Source organism: Tenrec ecaudatus, chromosome 9 (genome assembly GCF_050624435.1).
Source record: "Tenrec ecaudatus isolate mTenEca1 chromosome 9, mTenEca1.hap1, whole genome shotgun sequence".
NCBI lineage: Eukaryota > Metazoa > Chordata > Mammalia > Afrosoricida > Tenrecidae > Tenrec > Tenrec ecaudatus.
Window position 1 is genome coordinate 83,789,968 of NC_134538.1, and position 13,464 is coordinate 83,803,431.

At 43.4% G+C, this 13,464-nt stretch overlaps 1 pseudogene; it reads right to left on the minus strand.

Annotated features, from left to right (window-relative positions):
• Positions 1 to 1,923: 1,923 nt before the first annotated feature.
• Positions 1,924 to 2,581, minus strand: LOC142456426 (chromobox protein homolog 3 pseudogene; annotated as a pseudogene).
• Positions 2,582 to 13,464: the final 10,883 nt, after the last annotated feature.

Consider the following 13,464-nt stretch of genomic DNA (forward strand, 5'->3'; position numbering starts at 1 on the left):
AGCAGTAAAACAAAGTTAAAAGAGAGCTTCCTCTGGAGAATGGCCGCCAATCTATAGGAACTTTCTAGAAAAGCTCTTAGGCTCTTTGCTCACTCTGAATCTTGCATCACCAGCTCACCTCTGATTCTTGAGGTTGAGCTATCAGCCTGCCATACTGACTATTGACCTTGATATTTCTTAGCCTCTGCTTTTTGTGAGCCAGCAGCCTATCATGTAATTGGCTGATTTGGGTCCTTCCGCCCCTGCAGCTATGTGAGCTAGGAGAAGTGTCTGGCCTGATGCCTGACCCATGAACTTGAAACTTGCCGGCCTCTACAACCATGTCAGGCATTTACTTTAGAGAAAGTTCTCTGTATATGAAAGTGAGTTAAAAATAAAAGATTCCGATTCAATTATGTATGGGTTTGTTCTAAATAAAATGTTTCAATATGTCTCTGTGCTCATTGGATGGATAGAGACTCATTCTCTCAGTAATACACTTAGTCTTACCAGGATGCCTTAAAAAATCCAATCAAAATAATGGTTCCCAAAGGGATCTGCTGGATCACTTAAATTCAAAGCAGAAGGATCAGCTCACAAGGTTATAGTGGCTGGTGTTTTTGGATCCCAAAGGGGGTAATTTCAATAGATTTTCTAGAAGGACACAGGGTACTCATAGAAGCATATTAGGAAGAAGTTTTAAGGATGTGGAAAAGCAACATTGATGAGCAACAGATCAGGAAATTTGAGTGGAGGAACTTCTGTCCACCGCCAAAATTCACTTGAGTATTTCCCAGGCTAAGCTTTGTCCGAGAAGAATGTTGTTGAGAACCTTACCCTACTCACTCTGCAGCCCTGAACTCGCCCCTTCAGACTTCGTTTTCATTCTTTCCCCAACTCAAAGAACATTTCAAAGGAACATGATTGGAGCTCCTGGAGGATGCCAAAACTACTATTTTGATATATGTAAATTAACACGGGCAGAGTTCTTCACGGGTTAGAAAGATGAAAACACCACCATCAGAAGCCCATAGACTTGGAAGATATGTCAAGACAGAACAAGGTAGAGATTCATAGTCATACTTACCCCACAGGATATATGAACATCCCAGACTTTCCTTAACTGTGCCCAGATTATTCAATCCAGCTTCGCAGCCTGTACTGAGTGTCCATTAGGTGTCAGGCACTGTGCTAAGTAAGGTCTGGGGATAGAAAATTGGATAAAATATGGATCCTGGTTTTGAAACACTTTTTATTAATGGATTGAATTCATCTTCTTTCAAGAGTTCATTAATTTTGCTGTTATTGTCTAGAGTATACACAACAAAACATATACCAAATCCACAGTTTCTACATGCATAATTTTATGGCCCCGATTGCTTTCTTTGAGTTGTGCAACAACGGTCCCCTTCCTTATTTAAGTTGTTTCTCTCTCACTAGCATAAAGTGACAAGATCTTTCCAGTTGTCATCAATTCTATCCCGTACAGATAATTCTTAAAACAGCATAATGCGCTAGGAAGACCTTTCAGATTACTTCGGGCAATTTGAGGGAGTTTCAAAATGTTTTTGGTAAAATTCATGCTCTTTAATTCAAAGTGTTCACGAACTTTTGTTTTAAGGTTGAAAGATTTTCTTTAAGTCATTTTATTGGGGGCTCATACAACTCTTATCGTAATCCATCCATACATCCATTATGTCAAGCACTTTTTTTTTGCAACTACCGAAAGCTTTATTTGTTCAAAGTAACCAGTGCTATTTATACAACAACAAAATAACCCCAACAACTCCCCCAGCACTACTCCAAAAAAAAAATCAAACTTGATTTCCATTAGAATGTAGTTATTCTTCTCACTAATAATTCAAAACAAAAACAAGAAAACCCAAGACCCAAATTTTATATATATATATATATATATATATATATATATATATATATAATGCAAACAATTATTGAGCTTCATCTTCTGGACAAGAATGCCAAGTTAGTCTCTCTTCATAAAATGCAATGACAATTTGAGGGCATTTCATGTTTGCCTCTTTTGCCAGCACCAAGTCTGCCTCATCTGAATCTTTCCATTTCATGAGAAACATCAATTCCCCACTGCTGTCTGTAGCACAAATTATTCGTTCAGGATCAAGACCTCGGGCAAAGCCCCTTGGTTTGTCAGCAGCATCTCTTTTCTTCTTTGATTTGCTGTCGTCAGATTCGCTGTCAGATAAAGACTTTCTTTTCATACCATCTTTTTCTTTACCAGCTTTTTGAGAGTTGAGAAATGCTTCAATTAATTCCGGACCATCTAAATTTTCTTCAGGTTCCCACGTATTATCAGCATCTGTAAATCCCTTCCATTTTAGGAAATATTCCACCTTCCCATTCACAACACGCCGGTCCAGTACTTTTTCTACCACAAATTCTTCAGGTTCAGCCTCTTCGACTTTTTTACTCTTTACATTCTGTTTCTTTCCCATTTTTTTGCAATGTAGTTTTATTGGAGGCCATTTTTTATTGCAGACTTGAAGAGCTATTATTCACCGCCTCCGAGCTGCTCCGGGTCGCGGGTCTGCAGCGTCTCGGGCCCTGCACGCCTGCAGCTCGAGCCACATCCCGTGTCAAACACATTTGTACATTTGTTGCCATCATCATTTTCAAAATGTTCTCTTTCTACTTGAGACCTTGGTCACAGCTCCTCATATCCCCCTCCCTCCCCTATCCTCCCTTCCTCACGCATGAACCCTTGATAATTTATAAATTATTATTGTTTTGTCATGTCTTACACTGTCCAATGTCTCCCTTCACCCACTTTTCTGTTGTCCGTCCCCCAGGGAGGGGTTTATATGTAGATCCTTGGGATCGGTTCCCCCTTTCTCCTCCACCTTCCCCTTCCCCTCCTGGCATCATTACTCTTATTATTGGTTCTGAGGGATCATCTGTCCTGGATTCCCTGTGTTTCCAGTTCCTATCTGTACCAGTGTACATGCTCCGGTCTAGCCAGATTTGTAAGGTAGTATTGGGATCATGATAGTAGGAGGGGGGAGGAAGTATTAAAGAACTAGAGGAAAGTTATGTTTCATAGATGTTATACTGTACCCTGACTGGTTTGTCTCCTCCCTAAGACCCTTGTGTAAGGGGATGTCCAGTTGCCTACAGATGGGCTTTGGGTCCCCAATCTGCACTCCCCCTCATTCACAGTGATCTGATTTTTTTGTTCTTTGATGCCTGACACCTGATCCCATCGACACCTTGTCATCACACAGGCTGGTGTGCTTCTTCCATGTGGGCTTTGTTGCTTCTCAACTAGATGCCCGCTTGTTTACCTTCAAGCTTTTCTCTCCTATTGATGGTCTCAGAAATCCTACATAAAGATAAATTGCCAAGATAATTTGAGTTTCTGTTCTGCATTTTCTTCCTTTCAATTAGAGTTTTCCTATGGAATCTTTAATTGAAATGTTTAGTCGTGGTAGCCCAGCACCATGCAATTCTTCTGGTCTCCTGGCAAAGGAGGCAGCTGTTCACGGAGGCAATTAGCCACGCCTGTGCATCCTCTTCTTATTCCTGACTCTGTGCTCCAGGCGAATTGAGACCAGTTGTTGTGTCCTGGAAGCATTTATAACTCCAGACGCCATTCAGCGAACCAGGCAGTCGAACAGAAGCACAAAGTGTGTTATTAGACCAATTAACTGGGATGTCCCATGAAACCATGACCCTAAACTTCCACACCACGCCATCAAATCCCATGAAGTGTTTGGCTGTATTTAAGCCGCTTCAGCAGTGCCTCTTCCCCCCACCTCCTCCCTGTCATTATTGCAAATCTATCTAACCCTGGAGGTAGATATTTAGTGACAGGAGATCAACTGGCTGAGAAAACAATAAATGCAAGGTGGCAAGTCATGCACTATCTGCCTTGGGGATTGGAGGAGAGAATCCAGCCCAGTACGGAGGGGTGGGTGGTGGTGGTAAGGTTAAGACATTATTTGAAGCAAGTAATGCCTAGGCCCTGCAAGAGATGGAAAGGGCCTACAGAGGGGTCGAGTGGAAGAAGGGGGACCAGAATTGGGTTTGCCAAGCAGAATTGAGGTGAGCACAGCAATGACATGCAGGGGACGGTAGGAAGTGGTCAAAGCGTAGCCTGGATATGTCAGCAGGAGCTTTCGTTAGGGCGCCTTCAATGCCATCCCAATGAGCTCGGGCTTTTAGCTGGGACTCCAAGAAGCCACTGCAGGGCTTGAGAGGGCAGTGGTCTTAAGAATCAAGAAGACATAGAGGGTTTGAAAAATATTTGTTTGTTTTACTCTTGTCACAACAGCAACAAAAGCATTTCACTTATAGAAAATCCAGCTTTTACTGAAGTCCATGTATGAAAGGTATAATTCCACCATCCAAATCATTGATGGTCTGGTTACTATTCCTCCGGTTTGTTTGCTTCTGTAATTGACTTAGTAGTAGTATTGAAGGGGACACATACACACACACATCAATTCAATATATAAAGTTTTTCTTTAATTTGCTGTTACTCAGGCAACATTAAAAACTTTTACCCTAATATACTATTTCATTTTTAATGACTCTTCAGCTCTTGAAGCAAACTCAGCTTCTGATGAAATCCTACTCCTAAAAGTAATCGTTCAAAGGGGAAAAGGGAAGGATCTTCCATAGAGCAGAATAGTTACTGTGCCCCCCAGGATTTTCAATGGTTGATTATTTTTAGAAGTCACCAAGCCTTTTTACTGAGGTAACCCCGGGTTCTATTAGAGCTTAAATTCTGATAATCCAGTTTTCAGAAAGCGATGGGTGACAGGGACAGCCCAAAATCCATTTGTAGAGTCCCCTCATAGATGAAGCCTCCTTTGAATTCCTTCTGCTCATTAGTCAAGTATGTAGATAATCGGCAGAGTGGATTGGACAGTGGATTACCTCTCCCTCTCTCCATCCCGTCTCTTAGGGGTTTGACTGGGTGTGTCCTTGTCAGAAAATACTGGAGCACACATAGTCATGCCCTATCAGTCATGCCCTGACTGGCTTGATCAGAAGACTCTGGACCAATGTGTAAGCTCTTGTATCTAACATAATGTCCATGTCCGAATCATGGTCCTATTCCTGCTTCTGTAGTCCCACCTGTACTGTGATGTATTGATCTTCCATCAGTCATGAATGTGTGACGGTGAGTCCTCGGGTTCCTTTATGACCTTGTACTGATGGCCTCCCGCATCCTGATGATATTGTCTATGTCATTATGGTGTCTTTGTCCCTTTTAAGGATTAATAAATATTCTTCTTAAATTATATTTAAAACTGGGGTGGTATGAAAATAAGACATATTATAATGCCTTTGAAACTTTCTTAAAAAGGAAAAGAAAACAACAAAAAAACCCATTTCAATGTATTTTAGATATTTTCCTGCCCCCGCCCCAATAGATCTGCATTTTTAAGAGCAGCTGCATACATTTCCCTAGGTGAGTGAAACGTTTTCATTTAACCGTTCATTTATTGGCAGATGTTTGGATTCTTCCAGCTCTTATCTTTTGTTTTAATCTTTAAATCCATATAATGCATATATGTCGTTTATGAAAGCATGTCGTATTTCTGGGACAGGGGAGCCAGAGCGGTTCCCTGTATGATCTCTTCCCACCTCTGCTGCCCCCTTTTCTGAGGCAATGCCTTTCAGCCTCTCTGGTTGTTGTTGTTTTTTTTTTTTCTTTTCTTTTTTTTTGGGGGGGGGGGGTTATTTTCTTTAATTGCTACTTCTTGGTATTTCACTTTGAACAATGACATAAGGAACCCCGGGGTCATAGTGGTTACGAGTCGGGCAGCTAACCAAAAGGTCAGCAGTTGGAAATTACTACCTGCTCTTTGGGAGAGAGATGGGCTTTCTACTCCTATAAAGAGTTGCCATCTTAGAAACTCACAGGAGCGATTCTGCCTTGTCCTATAGGGTTGCCATGAGTCAGCATCCACTCAATGGCAGTGAGAGTCAGCAATATATATATATCCTAAAGCTATAATGAGAATTAGGTACTGCTAATTCTCTCACACCACACGATTCTTCCTGTAGTCCCCTCCCTATTTTAATTAAGTCAATAATCTATGTGGACAGTAGTATTTTTGAGTTATTATTCAGAGCTGAGCCATGAAAATTTGAATGACTACAGTTTCTTTCTTGACTGTTTTTTGAAGCAATCACTATTAATCCCCCAGTTTTTGCCAAACTGTAATAACATTTCCCAATAGGTTCACACATATTACATGTTGTCACTGCTTCATTTCTTCTTGGAGCTGTCCCTCTGGGACTCCTCCACCATCCTACTTAACCTTGGACTGGCACTTTCTGGGCCTGTTGGGTAGCATTGCCCGGACACTGCTCTCCATCACCTGGGAAATGTCCTTCCCTTTCTCCTGCCTGAGGCTTCTATATCCTAGTTCTTGTATCCACCTTTTTTGATTGACATCCACATTTTGGTGTAGCATATCCTCCAGTGGCTTTCCAAGAAGTATCTTAAGGGCTTCATAAAAAATTTAGGAGATAAAATTTACACTGGATGATTTGTTGGATGTTGGAGGATAAGAGAGGTGAAAGAAGGTTGATCTCCAATCTTTTGCATGGGGTGTCTAATTAGCTGAATGTAAGGGATCTCCAGAAGGTTCGAGGGTAAAGTACAGATACTAGATAGACTGAGCTACGTGGGATATGTCAGTGCAGCAGCTACTAGATCTCTATCTGAATTTCAGGAAAGAATTAGGGATAACGAAAGAAAGAAAGAACAACTCACAGCAAGTTATTACACTGGCTGTAGTTGTGAGACTGTGAGAGTGAAAGAGATTAATGGGGAAAAGGACATAAAATGCAAAGGATAATAAATCTCAGATATGCACATATTTTTATTTCTTTATTTATGCACATATTTTTAAAGGTATGAAGTCTACATGGTATGAAGTGTGAGAAGAAACCACCAGAGAGGTGTGGGAACTAGGAGAAATTAGAGCCCATGAACAAGAGTGATAGGGCATGAGAATGCATGATGTGCAACCAAAAATTTTAAGCAGGAAGGAGTTTATTAAAATAAGAGTAAAAATAAAAAGTTACCCTCAAAGTGGCAAAATGATGAAAAGATATATAGGAATGTTTCTGGCAACATTGTTTATAGTAACGAAAGCTACAGCCCAACTTTAACATCCATCCTCCAGGGCACTAATACTCCTATCAAGATCATATGGATTTATCACCACTGATGGTTACACTTAGTTTAGGAAAATAATGTAAGTTATTAAAAACGAGCATATAGGATCCAATGTTTGTGATTTTCTCTCCATATGAGCGGGTATCTAGCCATTTGTGGAAAAATTCTATTTTCTTTTAATTTCATTTCCCCCAAAACTTCTTGGAGCCCTCTCATGCAGCCAGCTGTGTGGTCTTGTAAGCACAGATTGAAGCGATGCTCACTAAAATGTTGATGCTCATCTCTGGAAGAGGGGATTGGGATTAGTTGCAATTTCTTTGCATTTATGGATTATTTATACACTCAGTAATTATGTAATTAAAATAAATGCATTTTAAATGACAAAATATTAATACTGCAGAGATATTAATGAGTTAAATGCTGTCAATTGGGACTGGAAGACAAGTTAGCACGAGTTGAAGGACAGAGAGGTGAAGACTCAGAAAGGTCAAAGGTAGGCTGATCTTTCGAGAAGCTTGCGCGAGAGGGGAAGGCTAGAAATGAATGATAGCTAGAAAATGAAGCAATAACTCCCCTTTACCTGAAACTCCTCCTTTGCTCTCTGTTAATTAGTTCTGAGCACTGTTGCAAGGTCAATGTTCCACATACCACATCCTGCCATCCCATGCCCAGACTTCAGTGGATCCCACCCAATGACATGGAAATTGCTCAGCTGCCTTTCCGAAACCTCCATAGCCTAAATTGAATCACCATTTCTCACAGAACTGCTTTTTCACTCAAACCAGTTTTCAAGCGTAAACTATATATATTAAGTACCTATGGATACACACACACACACACACACACACACACACACACACTTATTGGACATGAATCATTGGCCAGGAACTCTGAACATCACTGAACAAGTTTGTGATAGTCCCTGTCGCCATAGGCATAAGCCAGGTGGGTGTGTCAGACTCAGACGTGTCTGAGTCTGACATTGGAGGCCCAGGGTCAGTCCATCTCTCTGAGGGATTGCCTCTTTTCGATACCTGTCTTCTTTACCAAACGTGATGTCCTTCTCCAGGTCTAAAGTAAATGTCCATCTGCTGCTGTCTGCTGTTGCTTCCCTGGTCCATTTCATCACCTCTTCATTTTAGTTTAAAGACCTAAATTCTCCAAAAACCTGAATTCACATCATAAATCAAGTCCAATCTTGATATCTTTAGTCGTGAGGGCCCTCCTTTTTTTTGTATGACTTCTATGCTTTGGTTCATGTAATACCTCCTCCTATGAGTTAACTCTTTATGAGCTACCTCTCCACGGTGACCAGGAGCTTTGAAAGTTCTCACTGGGTTAAACATGCAGCAAATGTGCAATCAATGTCTGCTGACATTTATCAGGAAACTTCCCACTCAAGTTACTTAATATTTCAGAATAAGATAAAATTGACTTTGGGGGTGGCATATTTAATAGCACCCTAATAAAACCTGCACGTAACACTAACCAGGAGGGTGGAAGGGTCTGGGTGACAGGGAGGGGGTGGTTGCTATGACTTCAGAAAAATGAAATCTAAAGTGATCAGAAAACACTTGAGGGGGGAAAATGGTCCCATAGTCAGAACCCAATCAAGATGCTGTCTGCAATAAATAAACCCAAAGCTCAATTGCTATTCAGAACAGAACAAAGGCTCAACAATTATTCAAGCTGATAAAAACACAAGCATTCTCCAGGAATGAGGTGGCATTGTGCATCTGTGGTTACAGAGACAATTGCAATAACGAAGATGTAAACAGAGAGCTGACCTTGCAGCGGCTGCGGAGTCATTGTGATGCTGCACGTGACACCAGAGATATGCTTACAAAGACATTGCATCAAACTTGTCATCTTCCTATTTCAAAAGAACTGTGCACACACCACAGAGCTCTGTTCCCGAAACTCCATTCGGGGACCACTAGGTCGGCAGGAACGTTCATAGGGGCTCCATTTTTACGTGGTCTAGTGAAACTGGAAAAGGCTGCTATAGAAGAGTCTGAAGACTTTTGATGAAAAGGGTGTGAAGGACCTATGAATAGAGTTTAAAAGAAAAGGGTTTCCTTTGTCTTCTTTCAGAACTGAAAGACAAGGGAGGAGAGAAGTGGCTGTAAGCAGTACGAGGTTATTATAAGCCTGGCACATCGCAGCGGCTTTATGTCCATCAGCTCAGAAACTGACGCATGGCAGCAGGAGCGAGATGGGTTAGAAGCGGGCTGCCTGGTGAGAGCGTGAGGGGGAGCGTTCGGTTATTATTGTGCGGTGGCATGTAATTTTCAACTTTGGACAAGCGTAGGAAAGTCAGAAACCACTTAGGAGGATTCATGTGTCCTGCTGCCTGGAGCTGTCTGGCAGGTGAGCCTTTGGATTTCCTTCTGGTTCTAGAATCCCACGACTGTAGAACTATGGACCCCAGATTTAGGGTCTGACTAGAATAAAATCTAGTTCCAGATCCACTGACCTACTAAATCATCTGTAAAATGATGCTTTTGCTTTCTCAGACTCTCCTGCGGGAATTTCCACAAGCTTAAGGACACGTGCTTGTCAGGCTCTTGGAGCCGCCTGGGGAAGGACACTGCAAATACAGGAATGGGTCGAGTCACACAAAACTGCTCATGTCTGACCACCTCTGACCTACGAAAAGGGCACATTTCCACGTCCTCTTACCAATAAGACCCACCACTCATCAAGCCTGCTGTGTGGCTGGCCCATGCTGGTCTGGGGCTATGGAGTTGCTCAAGACATTAGCCCTACCCCCCCGGGAGCTCACAGAGCAGTGCAAGAAATTGACGCTCAAATAACACACTGCAGCGGCGTTGGACAAGGGTGACAGTGATGCTGTGGGCAACAGAGAGGGGCTGGACAGAGGAGAACAAGTAGTGACTTTGTAGAGGAAGCAGCGACCGTTGGGGCTGGATTTGGATCGGCTCGGGTCTCGGGGACACATGCTTTGAGATTGCATCATCTCCACGGGCAAGAACAGCGAGAGTGCAGAGTCAGAGGGTGTTAGTCCCACAAGGGGATGGCTGGGAATGGTTGATTTAAGGTTCAGCAGTGGAGAACGTCTGGGCTATGGTAGGATGCTGGAGGGGCTACAAGAGGATGTGTAGGTGAAGGTGGGCAGAGCAGACTAGATTAAGAAAGTTTCAGGTGAGGGTGATAAAGAAGGACTCAACCAAGCAGTTTCCTTGCTGGGATAATGGGAGAGTTTGAGAGAAGATATGCATCAGGTTGCTATAGAAGCCAAATTGTTGGTTCAGAAAATATAGACAATAGAGTTCAGTCTCTCTTTGAGCGTAATCTTCAGCCAATAGGTTTCATAGGACGTAATCGCCTCCTAGGATAGGCATTTCCTTTCCTTCTCTACGGTAGATTTCACCAAGATCCCCCCTTGATGACTGAATGTGTGGCACGCTGCCCTCCCTTTCCCAGCCGTCCTCTGGTGTGTCTGTCATTTGTTGGCTTTCAGGCTGGTCGATGGTTCAGTGACAATCGCCTTCTCTGATTTCATTCCATCATTTATTTTCCTGCCAGAGGCAAAGTGTGAGTCAATTCCAACACTTTTCGGGGGCATCAAGATCCACTCTCATAGAGACGTGGACGTTTCACAGCCGATCCTATTCCTCTTGTCCAAGCATCCTTCTCTGCTCTGGGGTCCATGTTTTCTAGAACCCCTCCAAATGAAGAAGCTGTTAGCTTGCCTACCCATTCTGAGCCAGCTCCAGCTTCAGCTTCTCTACCAGATTAATGCTAACAGTTAACACTGGATTCTCCATCCATAGGACATATTAACATTCTGACCTCACAGAGGAGTAATGTCATTCCCTACACAGATTGTTGAGGTGGGGGTTGGGCACAGATGTCAGACACAAGGCTTAAAGCAGTTCCTGGGGACCGAGTGCTAACCCTCCTTTCCATCTGCTGTCTTTCCTAGAGCAGAACCACAAAACGGGTCAAGTGAAAAGTTCTCTGTTCTCCTGGGCTAGGATCATGAAAACACATTTGAGCTCCGTTTGGTGCTGCAAATGCAAGTTTCCCTTCGGAGTGTCTGCCTCCTCTGAAGTGACTCAGCCTTTCTGTGTTTGCTTAACTTCTAAGGTTGCTGGAGCTCCAAGGGAGGCCTCATTTGTCCAAAACCACACAGCAGGATCAGGGCAAGCAGACTCCAGAGCAAGGGCTTGTTTCCACAGGGCGAACTCCTTGAACTTTGGACCACCCCCCGGAAGCTGTTATGTTCCCAGCCTTGCACGCCTGTCTTTCGATAGTCCACGGGATGACTACAGGCCCACGTGTGAAGTTCAGACTGCGGTTTGAATAGATTCTGGGGGTTTCTGCCAAAACATGATTCTTAAATCTTGGACGGAGAAAAATGATACAAGTTGGCAGGAATATCAAACGGAAAGCGAACCAGTTCGTCTCTGCTCCCCTGCCTTCCAGCTGGCAGTCACACTCACCAGAGCCTTTCTCTTCTTTCTTCTGGAATATTCTTCCAACTCCAAGATCGTTTCTCTCCGGAAACAATTAAATCAGCCATTCAGGATGCAAGTATATTCCTGGGCTTCGTTATTATTAGTTTCCTAAATCTCTTCTCATGTTCCGGTGTGTCAGGACCTAGCACCAGGAGAGAAGAGGTGTTTTTGGATTAATAGAGGTCTAAATTTACCATGCTTTTTTCCCCCCTTCTTCTTCTTTTCCTTAAACATAATTTTGAAAAGACAGGAATCCGATACAGTGGCTGTGGTCTTTTGTTGCTTACAGCTTGCTACTCTCCTAAGTATAAACTATTGTCGTACCCTTTCATTAAGAACTGATCATAAAGCCATCCATGGCCACCATAAACCAATATGTCTTGAAGGGCTCCGCTAGCAGCCGAAGATCTTGGCATTGAAAGAAACTTTGGAGATAAGCTATACCAACATCCTGCTCAAAGCAAGAATATGCACCCCTCCCAATCTCTGAGGAAGCATCTAGCTCAGAAGGTCTCAAATGTATTGGACTCACTGGGATGCTCTACTCCACCCCCCTCCCTAAAGTCAGGACATCACTCCAAATCATTTAAATAAGGATTTCTGGCAGTGGGACCAAAACATCAGTATTTACAAACTTTCCAGTGGTTTATAAGGATTTCTGGGGGCAATGTGGGTTGGGCAGGAGGCTGCTAACCACACGGTCAATAGTTCAAATCCTCCAACCTCTCTGCGGGAGAACGATGAAGCTGTTTGCTCTTGTGAAGATTCACAGACTTGTGGACACTCTATGGGGTTGCTGTGAGTATGAATTGACTCAGTAACGGTGGACAGAGCAGGGGCTTTTGCTGGACATTCTTGTTAGAATTTCGCCTCACTGTCGTCTTCACCAGGAGTCCAGGGCAGTGCAAACAGTAAGGTGCTCAGTTGCCATCCCCAAGGTTGGAGGTTCAAGGGCACACAGAAACCCCTCAAGGGAGGTTTGGCGATCTCCTGGCAAACAATCGGCCATTGAGAATACAGTGGCGCCCAGTGCTGCTCTGACATACATGGTGTCACCACGAGTCAAGGCTGACATTCAACCATAGCGCTCAGGGTTCCTTCGGACTCAACCCAGAGGGAACCAGTTGCCTCGCTCATTTACTGGGCAGAGCTGCTATATTTGAAGTCAGCAAACCATCAGCAGCATGTTCAAATCATGGTGCTGTAGACGTTACTGAGATATAGTATTTCCTCACGTGGGTTTTGATCTACTTTTTGGTTTGTGTTCTGCCAGTTGCATTCTTTTGGCTTCTTGCTAAGACGCTGGAGGGTAACTACAGAGACGGGGGTGAACTGTCTCTCCTAGTGCCAGTGAACAGCTTTCGGAAAAGCCAGTGTGGGGCACGAGGCGTGTTTTGCTCCTTCCTGTCAGCTGCCATGGTCTCTGCAGCCTTGTGTTTTCTGCTCCTGGGTCCAGCACCCGCTGTCTCTTTCCCAGCTCCCTGCTTTCCTTGCTGTCCTCATGTGTCTGTTCTGCCACCCTGGGTGTTTGAGCAGCAGGACAAAGGGGAGGAAGATGCCAGCTCACAGCCCCATTTAGGAAGGCAGCTGCCAGGGCCCAGGGATCTGCATTTGTTGAGAGATTGAAATCTGCAGTCACAGCCTTTTACATTTGAATCATGGTTTTTAAAAAATTACAAGTGTGTGGCTTTAAATAATAAAATTGTATTTTCTCTTCGTTTGGGAGACCCAAAGTCCAAACAAGAGTCTGAGCTGGGTCTGTGGGATGGCTTCTGAGAGTCTTTCTCCTAGTTTCGGGTGTCTCCCAGACCCCTGGTGCTATAGTGG